The sequence below is a fragment of the Salmo salar genome, chromosome ssa19 (assembly GCF_905237065.1).
Source record: "Salmo salar chromosome ssa19, Ssal_v3.1, whole genome shotgun sequence".
Lineage (NCBI taxonomy): Eukaryota > Metazoa > Chordata > Actinopteri > Salmoniformes > Salmonidae > Salmo > Salmo salar.
The window spans coordinates 7,539,813-7,559,914 of NC_059460.1; the positions used below are offsets into that span (position 1 = coordinate 7,539,813).

At 40.4% G+C, this 20,102-nt stretch overlaps 1 pseudogene; it reads right to left on the reverse strand.

Moving 5' to 3' along the window:
- Positions 1–15,364: 15,364 nt before the first annotated feature.
- Positions 15,365–20,102, reverse strand: part of LOC106578396 (sarcoplasmic/endoplasmic reticulum calcium ATPase 1-like) — a 38,286-nt pseudogene continuing 33,548 nt past the window's right edge.

Consider the following 20,102-nt stretch of genomic DNA (forward strand, 5'->3'; position numbering starts at 1 on the left):
AGGTATCACAGGTCCATAACGAATGTAGTTTTGTTCAAAAAAGCTCATCATTTATGTCCAAAAATCTCCGTCTCGTTAGCACATGATGTAAGCCAGCCGGACTTCTCGTCATGAACGAGGGGAAAAAATATATTTCCGTTCGTTCAAACATGTCAAACGTTGTATAGCATAAATCATTAGGGCCTTTTTTAACCAGAACATGAATAATATTCAAGGTGGACGAATGCATACTCTTTTATAACGTATTGGAACGAGGGTACCCAACATGAACTAGCGCGCCAGGTGTCTAATGGGACATCACCGTTCCATGGCTCTTGTTCGGTCAGATCTCCCTCCAGAAGACTCAAAACACTTTGTAAAGGCTGGTGACATCTAGTGGAAGCAATAGGAAGTGCCAAAATATTCCTAAACCCCTGTGTTTTTCAATGGGATAGGTTTAAAGTCAATACAACACATCAGGTATCCACTTCCTGTCAGAAAATGTCTCAGGGTTTTGCCTGCCAAATGAGTTCTGTTATACTCACAGACACCATTCAAACAGTTTTGGAAACTTTAGAGTGTTTTCTATCCATATATAATAAGTATATGCATATTCTAGTTACTGGGTAGGATTAGTAACCAGATTAAATCGGGTACATTTTTTTTATCCAGACGTGCAAATGCTGCCCCCTAGACCCAACAGGTTAAATGTTGTGGTGGTGATTGGGACTTCCAATTGAAGGCAGGTGTGTTGAGTTGCCTTTGATTGGAAGTCCTATATAGGTGTGTGTGTTTTGCTTTGGGGTTGTGGGTGGTTGTCCTTGCACTGTATTGTATGTGCCTGCAAGACTGTTGCTGTTGTAAGTACTGTTTATTGTTGTTTTCAAGTGGATGCTTTACGTGTTTTATTTAATAAACATGAGTGTCCACAATCCCGCTGCGCCTTGGTCCTCTTCTCTCCATGACAACTTCTGTGACATAGTGCCTTGCTGGGTACCAACATCATACAGCACATTGTCTTGGTGAGTTAAATTTGGAATAGTTGTAAAAAAAAACAGATTAAAAGGCTCCAAATACTTTTCTATTTGTGATTAAGAAATTCTGGCAAATCAGCAGTGTAAAATACAAACATTTAGGAAAAGTCAGGGAAGAAAGAGGACATGGCTTGTTTTTGCGCTGTTTTTTTTTCTTTACAAAATCAGATGTCAGTGGTCGTTGGCCTATAGCGTTCTAGTGTTAAATAAGTCTATGCCGAGTTCTGACTTGTTATAATGTATATAGATCTGAAAGTGTCAGAGTTTGGGTTGTCGCCATATTTAAGCAAATTGTCTGAATTAATCGTCCGACTATGCTACATTTCAATTATTACAGTTGTTTCTGAATGCTTAAACACTAACAGTGATTCTATCTCTGAAACCATTAACACTTGTAGCCAATGCATTTACCAAGTGTGCCAAACTGAATGCACGTTCTCTGCTTTACACTCAGTTTGTAATTTTATAAAGTTTGCAATTTAATAATACACTTCTAGCAAAACTGTAAACATTGGTCTCTACATTGCTACACTATTTCGACAATTGCTTTTCCACATTGACACATGAAAACACTTAGATAATGAGTTAACTTACAACAATGGAGGCCAATATTGGACAGAGAGTAAGAGGGGTGAGAACTAGAGGAGGACGAGGAAGTGGAGGTGAAGAAGTAAGAGGAGGAGAAGGAAAGGGTGAAGTAGGACGGGGGAGAAGGAGAAGAAGAGGAGGAGGTAGGTGAAGAAGGAAAGGGTGAAGTAGGACGGGGAGAAGGAGAGGACAGGGAAGAGGAGGAGGAGGTGAAGAAGTAAGAGGAGGAGAAGGAAAGGGTGAAGTAGGACGGGGAGAAGGAGAAGATGGGGAAGAGGAAGGGGAGTCAGGAACACAATAACTGATCGAATCAGAACGACTGTGGTTGACCATGTTGTCAACCATGGGATGAGCATGAGGGAGGCTCTGCAACGGGTTCAACCAAATCTGAGCCACTAGACTGTTATCATCCGGATATTTTGAAAGGAGAACCGATAAGTAACTAAGTGCTGTAGTCTTACTGGTACAGTAATATGTACTGTACTTTCATAACGAGAAGGATCTATCACTAAAACCATTCAAATGTGTTTTTACGGAACTGCAAGTAAACCAGTATCTGATGGAAGAGGTCGACTGTTCACCCCTGAGCAGGAGACCCACATTGTAAATATGGTCATTGCAAAAAACTGCATCAGACTCAGAGAACTGCAGGACCACATAATGGCAGATAACACCATATTCCAAAACGTCAACAGAGTGAGTCTCTCTGCACTGTCTTGTCTACTGAAACACAATAAAATTAAGGTGAAGCAGCTGTACAGAGTCTCTTTCGAAAAAACTCAGACCATGTAAAACAACTGAGAAATGAAAATGTGCAGGTAAGCTATACTATCCTATCATTGGTACTGGAAGTGTATGGTGCTACATCATATTGACTGATCCCTGTCTTTTCGTACTGTGCTACATTGTTTTGTCTTGTCTCTTTTAGAGAGTCATGGAGCTAGAAGCAGATGCAGTGCATCATGAGCTAATATATGTGGACGAGGCAGGTTTCAACCTTCTAAAAACAAGGGGCCGAGACAGAAATATCATCGGACTCCGTGCCATCATCAACGTCCCGGGACAACGTGGTGGCAACATAACAAAGTCTGCGGCTGTTAATCAAAACAGCGTCCTTCACCATCATGCAATCCTAGGCCCATACAACACTGCACACATTATCACATTTCTGGACACCCTCCACAACAGACTAATCCTTAATGACCAGAACAGCCCAGCTACGTTATCATCAGGGACAATTTAGTTTCCACTGGGCTGATGTGGTCCGCAATTGGTTCACAGGTCACCAACTTTTCTTCGCACTCAATCTCCCACCATACTGTCCGTTCTTGAATTATATTGAAGAATTCTTCTCTGCATGGCGTTGGAAGGTGTATGATCGCCAGCCCCACCAACGCATACCCCTTCTACAGGCAATGGAGGAGGCTTGTGAAGACATCGATCAGGGCCAGGCAGGCCTGGATACAGCACTCCAGGTGATACTTTCTACGCTGCCTAGCTCAAGACGACATCGCATTTAATGTGGATGATGTCTTATTTGTATTTATTATGAATCTCCATTAGCTGCAGCCAAAGCAGCAGCTACTCTTCTTGGGGTCCAGCAAAATTAAGGCAGTTTCCAATTTTAAAAACATTACAATACATTCACAGATTTCACAACACGGTGTGTGCCCTCAGGCCCCTACTCCACCACTACCACATATCTACAGTACTAAATCCATGCGTATGTATAGTGCGTGTGTGTGTGTATGCATGTGTCTGTGTCAATGTTTGTGTTGCTTCACAGTCCCCGCTGTTCCATATGGTGTTTTTTAATCTTTTTTTTTTAAATCAAATTTTACTGCTGCATCAGTTACTTGATGTGGAATAGAGTTCCATGTAGTCATGGCTCTATGTAGGACTGTGTGCTTCCCATATTCTGTTCTGGACTTGGGGACTGTGAAGAGACCTCTTGTGGCATATCTTGTGGGGTATGCATGGGTGTCTGAGCTGTGTGCCAGTAGTTTAGACAGACAGCTCGGTGCATTCAACATGTCAATACTTCTCATAAATAAAAGTAGTGATGAAGTCAATCTCTCCTCCACTTTGAGCCAGGAGAGATTGACATGCATATTATTAATATTAGCTCTCTGTGTACATCCAAGGGCCAGCCGTGCAGCTGTAACGGGCGTCATATAGAGGAGACCAAGGCGCAGCATGTTGAGTGCTCATCATTATTTTTAATGGAAAACGAACACTAGACAAAATGACAGCCAACAGTTCCGTCAGGTTATACAAACTAAACAGAAAGCAACTACCCATGAAAACCAAGTGGGAAAAGGCTGCCAAAGTATGGCTTCCAATCAGAGACAACGATAGACAGCTGCCTCTGATTGGAAACCAAACCCGGTCAAAACATAGAAACACAAACATAGAATGCCCACACCCTATCACACCCTGACCCAACTAAACAGAGAAAAAACAGCTCTCTTAGGTCAGGGCGTGACAGCAGCTCTGTTCTGAGCCAATTGCAATTTTCCTAAGTCCTTTTTTGTGGCACCTGACCACGACTGGATAGTAGTCAAGGTGCGACAAAACTAGGGCCTGTAGGACCTGCCTTGTTGATAGTGTTGTGTGACGGAGAAGTCCGTCACTGGCCGCGGGCAGCGTTTGGTACACTAACAAACACACATTCATTGCGCCTCCCTACTCCGTTATCAGCTACCTTAATGATGTGGGTCGACACACAAGTTAACTTCTCTGTCTTAGTACATACATTTCACACTTTATTCTTACCTTCTGTCAGTAACAGTTTATGGTATAAAGAATATACAAACAAGCGTTCCTGTTTAATTTAAACAATGTTTATTGTATGTATCAATGTTATGGATGAGCATGTTGTTTGTTTGGTTCTGTTCCGCTCTCTCTGTCTCTGTAGCTTCCGGGTATGCTGGGATAAGGACCAGAGCTACGGTAATCGGGCTGGCAATGTAGTGCCTGTCCCGATTGGCTTGTTCATGTGAATGGGCATATTGGAAGACTCCATGTCAGTAGGGATGGGATTTTGTAAATGGGTTATATTGGTATATTGTATCATGAGAAACGTGTTGCAATGTATATAATTCATTATGTTTAGCTGAGTGGAAAATGTAGGCTTTGATGAAGGTAATTGCTTAATTAATTAGTGCTGGGTATGTTCTGATGGGAGGGGCTTCCCCTACAAAAGGAGCCTCTCTTTCAGTTCAAGGGGGGAACCATTTTGGATTGAGTTGTTGATGGGGCAGCATTGTTTTTAAGCTGTCCCCATAATGTATACTTTCAATGGCAGAGCATCACTTTATTATACACAGACTTCTCCCCATCTTAGCTACTACTGCATCAATATGTTTTGGCCATGACAGTTTACAATCTAGGGTTACTCCAAGTAGTTTAGTCATCTCAATTTGCTCAATTTCCACGTAATTTATTACAAGATTTAGTTGAGGTTAAGGGTTTAGTGAGTGTTTTGTTCCAAATACAATGCTTTTAGTTTTAGAAATATTTAGGGGTAACTTTTTCATTGCCACCAACTCTGAAACTAACTGCAGCTCTTTGTTGTCAATCATCAGTCATTTGTGTAAGTACTGTGCTTGTTGAGTGTCCTTCCCTTCCCTACAAGCATGCTGAAATTCTGTTGTCAATTTGTTTACTGTGAAATAGCATTGTATCTGGTAAAACAATTTTTCCAGAAGTTTACTAAGGGTTGGTAACAGGCTGATTAGTCGGCTATTTGAGCCAGTAAATCGGGCTTTACTATTCTTAGGTAGTGGAATGACTTTAGCTTCCTCCAGGCCTGAGGGCACACACTCTCTAGTAGGCTTAAATTGAAGATGTGGCAAATAGGAGTGGCAATATCGTTTGTTATAATCCTTTTATGGCCAGACCCACAAAGAAGGAGAGATGTAGCCCCCCACAAATTGTTATTTGTTTTCTAGAACAAATGTTTTTGTTTTCTTCTACTGCACTTTTGTTGTTTGAGGAGTGTTAGAACATTTTGAGAAAAAAAAACGTATTTTTCCCCTTATTTGTATTATGTTCGGAATACACATCCATATTTGACAAATTTGTAAACCTGTGTTTATGTGTGTTTACTTTATTGTAAACTGCTATGCCCTACACACAGCAAAAGAAAAAGCCACAAGTGTTTTTCATTTGAACTATTAGTGCGTAATTAGTGTTTCGTGTACTTATTCAAATGATGGTTTGTGTGTACTGTATTTTTGCAAACACTTTTTTTAAGAGTTTGAAGAGTTTTGCAAGAATTGTTTGCTTTTGCAAGAGATGTATAATGTTTTGTTGGTTTGGTGTAAGGTTTTGTGGTTAGTGTGTAGAGTTTAGCAAAAATAGCCTCTACTTTCAAAGATAATGCCTAAGCAATCCAGAAAAAACAGTAATATTGGGTGATTTTAATCTGGATTGCTTAATGCTAGTATCAGATAGGCTGAAAGATACTTTTACTGAGCTAAATCTAACTGACCTGATAACTAAACCAACTCACCCCAACTTTAAACATCCTGAATAATGTACTCTTTTAGATATTATTCTAACACATGCCCCTCATAAGTATACTGCCAATGGAATGTTTGCTAATGAGCTGAATGACCATTGTCCCATTGCCTGCGTAAATGATGCATAAACAACCTAAATTTCAGCCATGCATTATTACAAAGAGACATTTTAGGAATTTTAAGTTGGGACAATGGTGAGGGAAAAAAGTATTTGATCACCTGCTGATTTTGTACGTTTGCCCACTGACAAAGAAATGATCAGTCTATAATTTTAATGGTAGGTTTATTTGAACAGTGAGAGACAGAATAAAAAAATTTAAAAAAACGCATATCAAAAATGTTATAAATTGATTTGCATTTTATGAGGGAAATAAGTATTTGACCCCCTCTCAATCAGAAACATTTCTGGCTCCCAGGTGTCTTTTATACAGGTAACGAGCTGAGATTAGGAGCACACTTTTAAAGGGAGTGCTCCTAATCTCAGTTTGTTACCTGTATAAAAGACACCTGTCCACAGAAGCAATCAATCAATCAGATTCCAAACTCTCCACCATGGCCAAGACCAAAGAGCTCTCCAAGGATGTCAGGGACAAGATTGTAGACCTACACAAGGCTGGAATGGGCTACAAGACCATCGCCAAGCAGCTTGGTGAGAAGGTGACAACAGTTGGTGCGATTATTCACAAATGGAAGAAACACAAAAGAACTGGCAATCTCCCTCGGCCTGGGGCTCCATGCAAGATCTCACCTCGTGGAGTTGCAATGATCATGAGAATGGTGAGGAATCAGCCCAGAACTACACGGGAGGATCTTGTCAATGATCTCAAGGCAGCTGGGACCATAGTCACCAAGAAAACAATTGGTAACACACTACGCCGTGAAGGACTGAAATCCTGCAGCGCCCGTAAGGTACCCCTGCTCAAGAAAGCACATATACATGCCCGTCTGAAGTTTGCCAATGTACATCTGAATGATTCAGAGGACAACTGGGTGAAAGTGTTGTGGTCAGATGAGACCAAAATGGAGCTCTTTGGCATCAACTCAACTCGCCGTGTTTGGAGGAGGAGGAATGCTGCCTATGACCCCAAGAATACCATCCCCACCGTCAAACATGGAGGTGGAAGCATTATGCTTTGGGGGTGTTTTTCTGCTAAGGGGACAGGACAACTTCACCGCATCAAAGGGACGATGGACGGGGCCATGTACCGTAAAATCTTTGGTGAGAACCTCCTTCCCTCAGCCAGGGCATTGAAAATGGGTCATGGATGGGTATTCCAGCATGACAATGACCCAAAACAAACGGCCAAGGCAACAAAGGAGTGGCTCAAGAAGAAGCACATTAAGGTCCTGGAGTGGCCTAGCCAGTCTCCAGACCTTAATCCCATAGAAAATCTGTGGAGGGAGCTGAAGGTTCGAGTTGCCAAACGTCAGCCTCGAAACCTTAATGACTTGGAGAACATCTGCAAAGAGGAGTGGGACAAAATCCCTCCTGAGATGTGTGCAAACCTGGTGGCCAACTACAAGAAACGTCTGACCTCTGTGATTGCCAACAAGGGTTTTGCCACCAATACAAAGTCATGTTTTGCAGAGGGGTCAAATACTTATTTCCCTCATTAAAATGCAAATCAATTTATAACATTTTTGACATGCGTTTTTTTGGATTATTTTGTTGTTATTCTGTCTCTCACTGTTCAAATAAACCTACCATTAATATTATAGACTGATCAATTCTTTGTCAGTGGGCAAACGTACAAAATCAGCAGCGGATCAAATACTTTTTTCCCTCACTGTACCAACATTTCATGTCTTATCTGGGGTTATGTGACTGGGGGATTGTGTCATCTGTCTCTGATCAGGCCCTAAATTGTTTTACTTCTCTGTTAAACAGTGTTGCAGATACACATGCTCCGTATAAAAAAACTAAGAGTAAAGTATAGATCAAACCCTTTTTTCACGCATGTATTGTCTGAAAAATGACAGGAAATACATTTAGCTTGAACTAAAGCTGGCAGTCCTTCAGACATTTGCAAAATAGATGTCCATCTCTAGTTAGTTAAAAAGTAACGTCAACATACTTGGACTGTGTATCTGAGAATGGTGGGAATCCAGCAAACTTCTGGAAAGTTGTCAAATCTTGTAAACCCCACACCCCCGTAACAAAACTCCCTCACTCATTGCCCCAGCAGGTTATGGCTGCCTCTGGTCATAGACAAAATTGACATTTGTGGTGTTTTAATAATCACTTTGCCTCAGCTGGCCATCTATTTGAAATTCATAGTTTCAGCTGGCCATCTTCTTGAAATTCAACTAATTCCAGTAGAGCAAGTCTTTTATGAATGATGCACTCCCAGATACACATTCTCTATTTTTATTTAAACCTTTTTATATCTATGATGTACTAAAAATTGATGTAAAAAAATCCACAAGGGCTGATTCTCTTAATCCCTTTTAATTGCAGCTCTCTGCCCCACTTATTGCAAAATCATTAACCTGTAATTTTTACTGGACAATTGTTTGTGTTATCCCTAAGATCTGGAAAGTGGAGGACACAAAGGAGGAGATTTTTCTGATTTACCGTCCAATTTCCAAGTTATCTTGCCTTTCTAAAGTTTTAAAATCCCTGGCCAACTCTCAGCTAAGAACTTTTTTAACTTCTCATTCTATTCTAAATGTGCACCAGTCTAGTTTTAGACTTGGACATAGCTCAGTTTCAGATGCTGTGTTTGTTCTAGATTATGTGTTAATTTGCTTAGATCATAAAACTGTGCTGCCTTATTTATAGACCTTTTCAAGGTCTTCGACACTCTTGACCACTACATTCTCATTCAAAGGCTGACTGAAATAGGCCTGGATCAGGCTTCTTGCAAGTCGTTTGAGAATTATCTGTTAGATAGGACACAATGCGTGATTTCTGATGGTGTCTAGTTTCCTGGATATTACAAAAGGTGTACTGCAGGGGTTGGTATTGGGATCTGTTCTCTTTACTATGTATATCAAAAAATATTGGTCTATCTGTTAAAACTGAAAATGACACGTATGTATGACATTTCCCCAACTGTTGACCAGGCTAGCAGATTCCACAGTCATCTTTCCTGCCGGTTCTTGACTATGGTGACACCATTGACCAGATTGCAGCAGCCACTACTCTAAAACCTTTGGATGCCATCTACCATAGTATACTTCACTTTATTACAGGTGACAGTTTTAATCCTCACCACTGCATCCTGTACCAAAAGGTTGACTGGTCCTCATTTAAGTCCCGTAGATCACTTCATTATTCAGTTTTTGTTTACAAAGCTCTACTACAGAAGTTTCCGACATAGCTAACTTAACTGTTTAAATATAAAAACATGAGATACCAAACCCGTTCACAAGGTTGGTTAACTCTTGAGGTTCATCGGGTCTCCACCTAACTAGGGAAATCCACGTTTAGTTTTAAAGTAATTCATTGCTGGAACCAACTACAAAATCCATTACAATTGGATGTTTCGGTGCCCCTCGGACAATTTTAAATATTGATTAGGGATCTTCTTATTGAGGAATGTTATTGTTTTTCTATAATATTTGTGTTGTGCTGTATTTTACTTGTTTTATATTGAATTTGAAATTGTATATACAGTGCTCCCTTGTTAATGAGACCCTGATCTCAATGGTGACTCAATGGTTGTCCACCGTTCACCTCTGTAAGACCGAGGGAAATTTTACTTTAAGTTGAGCCTAGCAACAGAAGACAAAACAGAAAGCCATTTGTCTCAATTGCATAGTGACATCATCATGAAAACAAACCAACAACAAAAAAATGACAAACAACCGAATGTGTCATAATAGTGTTTGAAACCTGTGGCACCATTGCTGACAGGTTTGTTGTTGTACTTTAAAACAAGACATTAAGACACAAATGCACTGCATGCCCAATTATTAGTCAAATTGTATTCCTCGAGATTAATTTTATTGTTGAACAAACACAATGCTCTCAGTCAATCCAAAATGTTATTGAACCTCAAACCTGAATGTTTAACAAAGGAAAAGTGAGTTTTGTCTTTCTCAGGGAAATATATGTGTGCACAATTATTAGGCAACTATTAGTGTGCAGAATTATTAGGCAACTGAATTACAAAAATAATTTCTCTCAACTCACTTGTTTATTCTCAATTTTTAGAGTAAGTGTAACGGATAAGTAACACAAAACGACAATTATATAACATTTTTGGCCTTTCAAAAATATTCAGTGACCAATATAGCCACCCTTATTTTCAATAACTGCCATGAGCCTTCCATCCATGGAGTCTGGCAGTTTCTTGATCTGTTCACGATCAATTTTTGCTGAAGCAGCAACCACAGCCTCCCAAATGTTGTTCAAAAAAGTGTATTGTCTTCCATCACTGTAAATCTCACGTTTGAGAAGGGCCCACAAGTTCTCAATAGGATTTAACCTCTTATGGCTAGGGGGCAGTATTTTCACGGCTGGATAAAAAACGTACCCGATTTAATCTGGTTACTAATCCTACCCAGTAACTAGAATATGCATATACTTATTATATATGGATAGAAAACACCCTAAAGTTTCTAAAACTGTTTGAAAGGTGTCTGTGAGTATAACAGAACTCAAATGGCAGGTCAAAACCTGAGAGATTCCTTTACAGGAAGTTGCCTGTCTGACCATTTCTGGAACTTCTTTGCCATCTCTATCTTTTACTAAGGATCTCTGCTCTAACGTGACACTTCCTATGTCGTCCATAGGCGCTCAGAGCCCGGGAAAAACCTGAATGTCGTCATCCCAGCCCCAGGCTGAAACACATTATCGCCTTTCTCAAGTGGCCGATCAAGGTACTCTGGGCTTAGGTGCGTGACCTGGTCGCCCCCGTCTTTGTGATTTTTTCCTCTGTTTGCCGAAAAGGAGATTCCCTGTCGGAATATTATCGCTTTTCTACGAGAAAAATGGCGTAAAAATTGATTTTAAACAGCGGTTGACATGCTTCGAAGTACGGTAATGGAATATTTAGAATTTTTTTGTCACGAATTGCGCCATGCGCACGACCCTTCTTTACCATTTCGGATAGTGTCTGGAACGCACGAACAAAACGCCGCTATTCGGATATAACGATGGATTATTTTGGACCAAAACCAACATTTGTTATTGAAGTAGCAGTCCTGGGAGTGCATTCTGACGAAGACAACAAAAGGTAATCAAACTTTTATAATAGTAAATATGATTATGGTGAGTGCTAAACTTGCCGGGTGTCTAAATAGCTAGCCCGTGATGCCTGGGCTATGTACTTAGAATATTGCAAAATGTGCTTTCACCAAAAAGCTATTTTAAAATCGGACATATTGAGCGCATAGAGGAGGTCTGTATCTATAATTCTTAAAATAATTGTTATGCTTTTTGTGAACGTTTATCGTGAGTAATTTAGTAAAATGTTAGCGAATTCCCCGGAAGTTTGCGGGGGGTATGCTAGTTCTGAACGTCACATGCTAATGTAAATAGCTGGTTTTTGATATAAATATGAACTTGATTGAACAAAACATGCATGTATTGTATAACATAATGTCCTAGGGTTGTCATCTGATGAAGATCATCAAAGGTGAGTGCTGCATTTAGCTGTCTTCTGGGTTTTTGTGACATTATATGCTAGCTTGAAAAATGGGTGTCTGATTATTTCTGGCTTGGTACTCTGCTGACATAATCTAATGTTTTGCTTTCGTTGTAAAGCCTTTTTGAAATCGGACAGTGTGGTTGGATTTAGGAGATGTTTATCTTTCAAATGGTGAAAAATAGTTGATTGTTTGAGAAATTGAAATTATTAGATTCTTGCAGTTTTGAATTTCCCGCCATGGTCTCTTCTCAATAAATCCCAATACCGGGATCAGAGCGGGAAGGGGTCCTCAACAGGTTTTAAAATTGTGTAAAATAGTCATATGTTTGAAAAATTGAAGTTTTCGGATTTTCGAGGAGTTTGTATTTCGCGCCACGCCCTATCATTGGATATTGGAGCGGTGTTCCGCTAGCGGAACGTCTAGATGTAAGAAGATAATGGGTTCCTGGTAGATTGACATTTAATTGGTCCCGTGTGGCTCAGTTGGTAGAGCACGGTGTTTGCGACGCCAGGGTTGTGGGTTCGATTCCCACGGGGGACCAGTATGGAAAAAAAATGTATGAAATGTATGCATTTACTACTGTAAGTCGCTCTGGATAGGAGCATCTGCTAAATGACTAAAAATGTAATTATTCTCAAGTCTTTTGCAGTTAATTTGCACCTTTTCTTCCCCATGCGTTTTTTGTGCCCCAGTTGACTATTCGCAACAAAACGTTTGAATGTCCGGTGGTCACACCTTAATAGTTTAGCTATTTAAAGAGTGTCGCATCCGTCTGAAAGCCATTTTACATTTTTGGTTTTTCAGTGTCAGTTAAATTTATTTTTTGGCCCATTTTACCTGAGGTAATGAGGCTGCCTAATAATTATGCACACCTTGATATAAGGTGTTATTCACTTTCGCCACACCCTCCCTCATTACACAAATACATATCACCTGAAAATGATTAAATCCAATAAGCAATCAAGTTTATATGGTTTGGAGTTTGAAAATGTGAATAGAAACAATGATAAGATCAGAATACTCACTTGCCTAGTAATTTTGCACGCAGTGTATAATGTCATTTTTCTCGATCTGTATATCTAAAAACCAGTTAGTGTAAAACTGTAATGGTCAAGTGTAGGTGATCTTGTTTACAGAGAAGAGAATTGTCTTCATATTATACACAAATCATTCTACAAAGAAGCAATGTCTTGCAAATGACATAATATTAAGTAATCCAATTTCAACTTTTTCAATACAGATAAGATATCTTGATGTTTGCCTCTAAATTACCACATTCATGTTCAATGTTAACTACTTTTAAAAGATAATACTGCTTTATACACTGAGTGTACAAAACAAAGAACACCTCTTTCCATAACATAGACTGACCGGGTGAATCCAGGTGAAAGCTATGATCCCTTACTGATGTCCCTGTTTAAATCCACTTCAGTCAGGCGAAGACACAGGTTAAAGAAGGATTTTTAAGCTTTGAGACAATTGAGACATGGATTGTGTATGTGTGCCATTCAGAGGGTGAATGGGCAAGGCAAAATATTTAAGTGCCTTCCTGTGTGTATCCAGAATGGTCAACCACCCAAAGGACATCCAGCCAACTTGACACAACTGTGGAAAATGTTGGAGTCAACATGGGCCAGCATCCCTGTGGAACGATTTTGACACCTTGTAGAGTGTCCATGCCCTGATGAATTGAGGCTGTTCTGAGGGCAAAAATATTAAATATTAGGAAGGTGTTCTTAATGTTTTGTACACTCAGTGTATAATCATACGTACAGTAAATACAACATTGAATATAAAACTAAGTCTTTGGCAAGCATAGTAAAAAATACATTCACAAAACATTTCCAGCAGCAAATTAGTGTTTTCTTTCTATTCCTTCTTCAGTGTCCCTTTAAAAGCAAGGTGGCTATTCAATTACATGTAAATAATACTTAGGACTATAGTATGAGTTGATTTGTATTGAAAAGTGAAATTTCTAAGTCAGTTAAAGTCTTTTTACAGTTGAAGCTTATACTTATGTAGGCAACTGATGGTAAGAGTAAAACTATATTTCAGAATGTTTAGCTAGAGATATTATGGTAGCACTATATAGTATTATCCTTACCAGAGCAATGTGCATCATATTACTGTAGAAACTATCAGATACATGAATATCAATTTCACATGAACGTGTTATTCTTAAGAAGGCTTCTTTAGTTTAGATCTGGATAATGCCACTATTTATGTTTTCTTTTATACGGTAGTATTTGATTAATTGTGACTAGGTATCCCCCTTTCCCTTTACTTACAGTGAATGTACTAAGTTGGAATGAAATTCTATTAAATCAGATGCTCAGGTAATAGTGCAAAAAAGATCAAAGGATGATAACGCATGAAGTACACTGCTGAGTTAACAAAATATGATACGAAATGTGACAAAAAAAACACAATCCTGAAAATTCTTAGATACTTTTGTACATCAGAAAAAAAATCTTTAAAAAAGAAAAACAATTTGAGAATAGAAAATGCTGCTGAACCACGGTCTGCATTTCATATTTTTCAGCAAAAAAAAGCTCGAAACTAAGGGAAAAGCACCAGGCTGTGGTTCACCCTACTCTTCAACATGCCCTAAACACAGGTTAGCTGGTTAGTCACTGTATTTGTATTTTGGCATACAACCTGTAGAAACCCCTGGGCTTATCATTACAACAAGAAATAGTGCACTGTTTTAGCCATGTAAAGAATTGAGGATCCATGAAAACAACATCAAACACCACACAAAAAAACACACAAAAAAACACACAACTTTTGTTCAGTTCTAAATGCCCGGGGGCCCTCTTTGGCCAGTGTGTGTGTTTGAGCGTGGCCAGTTGCCCTGCCATTCATCCCCCTATGGTGAAACTGGAGATTCAGGGGGGATTACATCTTGATTCCCTTTGACCTCTCAGTGCCTCTCAGACTGGGACAATATGGAGGCTGCAGTCGGACCATGTTTCCATGGTAACTAGTGGCGGTCATAGGCTGTGGCAGCAGTGGGAGGCGCGGAGCCATGGGCTGCAGCACTATAATAATAAGGGGAACCTGAAAGTGAACAGAAGAAAGCACAGTTCGAAACCACAAGATCAAACACCACACAAAGGCACACATACACGCTCATTTAACGTTACACTGCATAATTCACAGAGAAATCGTTAATCAGATATTGTGTTGGGGTAGCTAATTTGTGTTAAAATGATGACTGATTCTGCAGTAGGTTTACATGTAATGTCTCTGCAACTGTTATGGTACTACTGTATACTTATTCTAGTTTTGATTGGTTTAGCTTATCAACATTTACATTTTAGTCATTTAGCAGACACTCTTATCCAGAGCGACTTACAGTAGTGAATGCATACATTTCATTTCATGCATTTTTTTTTTGCACTGGCCCCTGTGGGAATCAAACCCACAACCCTGGCGTTGCACATACCATGCTGGCGTTGCAAACACCATGCTCTACCAACTGAGCCACAGGGAAGCCTTTCCAATGTTTGGTCATAGTTATAATATTGATCAAACAGACATTCATTCAAACTACTTGAACACATAGTGAAATAGTACAAAATATTATAGCTGTAATCTGATATAAATAATAAAAGGTAATACAGTGTTGATACTGACTTAGTACTGCTGGGTTGCTGAACCGCCATCCTTCGTTGTAGGTGGTGCATTGAGGGTGGGAGTAGGGGTTTCCTGAAAAGTCTCCTCCTGAAAACCCAAAAAATCAGTCACAAGACCATGGCAGTTCAGGAGATTTGCTTAATATTCCTGTAACTGTGTCACACAAAATGTTCACCTAAAATGACATACCCAAATCTTACTGCCTGTAGCTCAGGGCCTGAAGCAAGGATATGCATATTCTTGGTACCATTTGAAAAAAAACACTTTGAAGTTTGTGGAAATGTTAAAAGAATGTAGGAGAATATAACGCATTAGATCTGGTAAAAGATAATAAAAAGAAAAAAACCTACCTTTTTTTGTATCATTATCTTTGAAATGCAAGAGAAAGTCCATAATGTACTATGCCAGCCCAGGTGCAATTTAGATTTTGGCCACTAGATGGCAGCAGTGTACGTGCACAGTTTTAGACTGATCCAAGGAACCATTGCATTTCTGTTCAAAATGTTGTATCAAGACTGCCTAAATGTGCCTAATTGGTTTATTAATACATTTTCAAGTTCATAATTGTGCACTCTCCTCAAACAACAGCATGGTATTATTTCACTGTAATAGCTTCTGTAAATTGGACAGTGCAGTTACATTAACAAGAATTTAAGCTTTCTGCCAATATCAGATATGTCCATGTCCTGGGAAATGTTCTTGTTACTTACAACCTCATGCTAATCGCATTAGCCTACATTAGCTCAGCCGTCCCATAGGGGACCCACCAATCCTGAAGAATACTTGTAGTTTGTGTTATCAAATATTTTAATACAGATATTAAATTATCAAAAATCAAACATATTTCACATTGTTCCTTTTTTATTTGAGCAATTAGATTTTGTGTGCCACGGAACAAACAGAAACAACATTGTTCCACAACAAGTCCCAGAGAAATGTCCTTGTTGTCAATTCCCTAAGCACTCCTACACACTCACTTTAGATGAATTCATCATACGTTAATCATCTGGTCGTTTTGGAGATGTCTCCTATTCTCTGCTTGGCTAGGGGACCTTTTGTTGCTTTTAAAAATGTCCAAAGCCTCGCTTCTAAGGTCCCAAATGGATTCCCACTCTGCTTCTCATGCACTTTTTATTCTCACTGTAGATTCTCTGTTGCAGAGGGCAGGAAGCTGAGGCAGTGTCAGGGAGCAATACTGTTGGTCTTGCCCATTTCTTTATTTTATGATACAATAAAGGCTAGGTTTTATATGAAGCTACTGAGGAATGGCCTTTGCTTTAACAGTAGAACTGCTAAAGCAGTTTTGACTGCTCATGGTTATGATTTTTGTACTACTCTGCCATTTTTTTGTCATGCCCCCCTCCATCCTTGACTTGTCCTAAAAAAGTGTATATAACACAATGCCTTTGTTAGAATCTTAAAACCTGTTTAGGATAGGGGGCAGTATTGACACGGCTGGATAAAAAACATACCCGATTTAATCTGGTTACCACTCCTACCCAGTAACTAGAATATGCATATACTTATTACATATGGATAGAAAACACCCTAAATTTTCTAAAACTGTTTGAATGGTGTCTGTGAGTATAACAGAACTCAAATGGCAGGTCAAAACCTGAGAGATTCCTTTACAGGAAGTGGCCTGTCTGACCATTTCTTGAACTTCTTTTCCATCTCTATCATTTACTAAGGATCTCTGCTCTAACGTGACACTTCCCACGTCGTCCATAGGCGCTCAGAGCCCGGGAAAAAACAGAATGTCGTCATTCCAGCCCCAGGCTGAAACACATTATCGCCTTTCTCAAGTGGCCGATCAAGGGACACTGGGCTTATGCGCGTGACCCCGACCGCCCCCGCCTTTGGGATTTTTTTCCTCTGTTTGCCGAAAAGGAGATTCCCTGTCGGAATATTATCGCTTTTCTACGAGAAAAATGTCGTAAAAATTGATTTTAAACAGCGGTTGACATGCTTCGAAGTACGGTAATGGAATACTTAGAATTTTATTGTCACGAATTGCGCCATGCGCGTGACACTTCTTTACTATTTCGGATAGTGTCTGGAACGCATACGAACAAAACGCCGCTATTCGGATATAACGATGGATTATTTTGGACCAAACCAACATTTGTTATTGAAGTAGCAGTCCTGGGTGTGTATTCTGATGAAGACAACAAAAGGTAATCAAACTTTTATAATAGTAAATATGATTATGGTGAGTGCTAAACTTGCCGGGTGTCTAAATAGCGAGCCCGTGATGCCTGGGCTATGTACTTAGAATATTGCAAAATGTGCTTTCACCAAAAGCTATTTTAAAATCGGACATATCGAGTGCATAGAGGAGGTCTGTATCTATAATTCTTAAAATAATTGTTATGCTTTTTGTGAACGTTTATCGTGAGTAATTTAGTAAAATGTTAGCGAATTCCCCGGAAGTTTGCGGGGGGTATGCTAGTTCTGAACGTCACATGCTAATGTAAAAAGCTGGTTTTTGATATAAATATGAACTTGATTGAACAAAACATGCATGTATTGTATAACATAATGTCCTAGGGTTGTCATCTGATGAAGATCATCAAAGGTGAGTGCTGCATTTAGCTGTCTTCTGGGTTTTGGTGACATTATATGCTGGCTTGAAAAATGGGTGTCTGATTATTTCTGGCTTGGTACTCTGCTGACATAATCTAATGTTTTGCTTTCGTTGTAAAGCCTTTTTGAAATCGGACAGTGTGGTTAGATTAACGAGAGTCTTGTCTTTAAATGGCTGTAAAATAGTCAAACAGAGGAAAAATCACAAAGACGGGGGCGGCCAGGGCATGCGCCTAACCCCACAGTCCCTTGATCGGCCACTTGAGAAAGGCGATAATGTGTTTCAGCCTGGGGCTGGGATGACGACATTCTGTTTTTCCCCGGGCTCTGAGCGCCCATGGAAGACGTAGGAAGTGTCACGTTAGAGCCTAGATCCTTTGTAAAAGATAGAGATGGCAAAGAAGTTCAAGAAATGGTCAGACAGGCCACTTCCTGTAAAGGAATCTCTCAGGTTTTGACCTGCCATTTGAGTTCTGTTATACTCCTGGCACGGGCGGAGCGCTGGCACATGACGAACTGGGCTGTGCTGGGGAATGAGGGCAGAGCTCAGGCGCAGGATAAACTGGGCCGAGGAGACGCACTGGCGGCCAGATGCGCTGAGCAGGCACACTCCTTCCTGGCTGAGTGCCAACTCTAGCACGGCAACGCTACGGAGCCCGTACCGACCGCACCGGACTGTGCGTGCGGATGGGCGAGAGAGTGCGCATCACCCGTAATGCATCGCTCGCCCCTCTGCACGCCTGCTCAGTCATGCCCTCTCCGCCAGTACCTCCTTCCGGAATCTGGCGTCAAGCTCCGTGCTTGACTCCACGACTGGCACCAGTTTGCTCCACGGCTCTCTCCTGTACACCTGGCAAGTTAGGTCAGTGCTCCCCCCTGACATACATGAAGGGAACTCATGTGCGCTAGCCGTATGGTTAGTGAGAAAGTCCATATTGCAAATGTACGCTCCCTTACTAGACGTCCGACTACGTCCGATAAATCCGCGGACGGCGTCGGGCCGCTCACAGGTGCCGGATCTTCCAGGAAGTCATCGAACGGACCTTCCGTTTCCGTTTAATAAAATTTTCAAATTTTTGTCATTTCTTTGCAGTTCTGGATTATTCCACAGGAGGGCGAATGGAATCATATTGCAAACGTAACATATATCACCAATCACGACACGGCTTTTTCTCCTAAACGGAAAATAATTCGAAGACGAAACTCGGTCTGTGTGGGTTTGGCATAATGGGCAGTTGGCCCCGAACAGGATGGAGTCGTGGCCTCGACGCTTTTCGAGTTAAGGCTATTTTTATGGGATTGTAAGTCAAACAGGAAAATAGAGTGCTGATTTGACCGCTTCACATCAAACTACATGAGCCTACGGTGTCAGGAGAAAAGGAACCAAACATTTACATTTACCATGTACAATGACACATTGGTGATATTCAACAATAGGAGGTTTTTTTTTCAAAAAAGTTACATATCCAGTTGCAGCGTGTTCAGATGAGTCCGTTAAGGCCGGTTTCGGAGCTCTGCGAGATTTCTGTGATTTTCTGAAACGACACACACTTGTTCAACCCTCTGTAAATAAGTCAGTTCTTAACATAAAGAACTAAAACTCAATATTCTAGAAGAGCCTAACGTTCAGATTCCTGTGTCAACCAGAAGTGCCTTAAAATCGTGTCATAGGGGCTGTTTTGAAGGGTTAAAAAGGTCAGATCTTTCCACAACTTCATATGTGTGACTAGGCAACCCTCACGAACTGTAATTCAGTCATTTATCCCATCAGATGTCAAAGAAAAGCTCTCTCACACACACACACAGCAAGGACGGAGTGACACAGTGCGGTGCTTAAAGACACAAAGAGCCTGCAATGGCATTACCATTATCTCTAGGCTGTGCCGAGTTCAATGAGACACCCCGCTTGACCGTAGCTGAGCGCACCGACTGTGAGAAAACTAGGCCGAAAATGATGCCTGCACCAATATGTCAAGTGCTTTTGGGTGACAGTGAGAGAACCGTTAGGGTTAGAATCACAATTCAACCTCAGGAGCGTTCCTGAGGTCCTCCCGATCTGTGCAAGCCTAACCTTGACCCTGTGGCATTAACCCTTCACAGTGAAAAGAAGGTTTTTAGATCAAACTGTGTGCAATGACTTCTCTCCCCATAG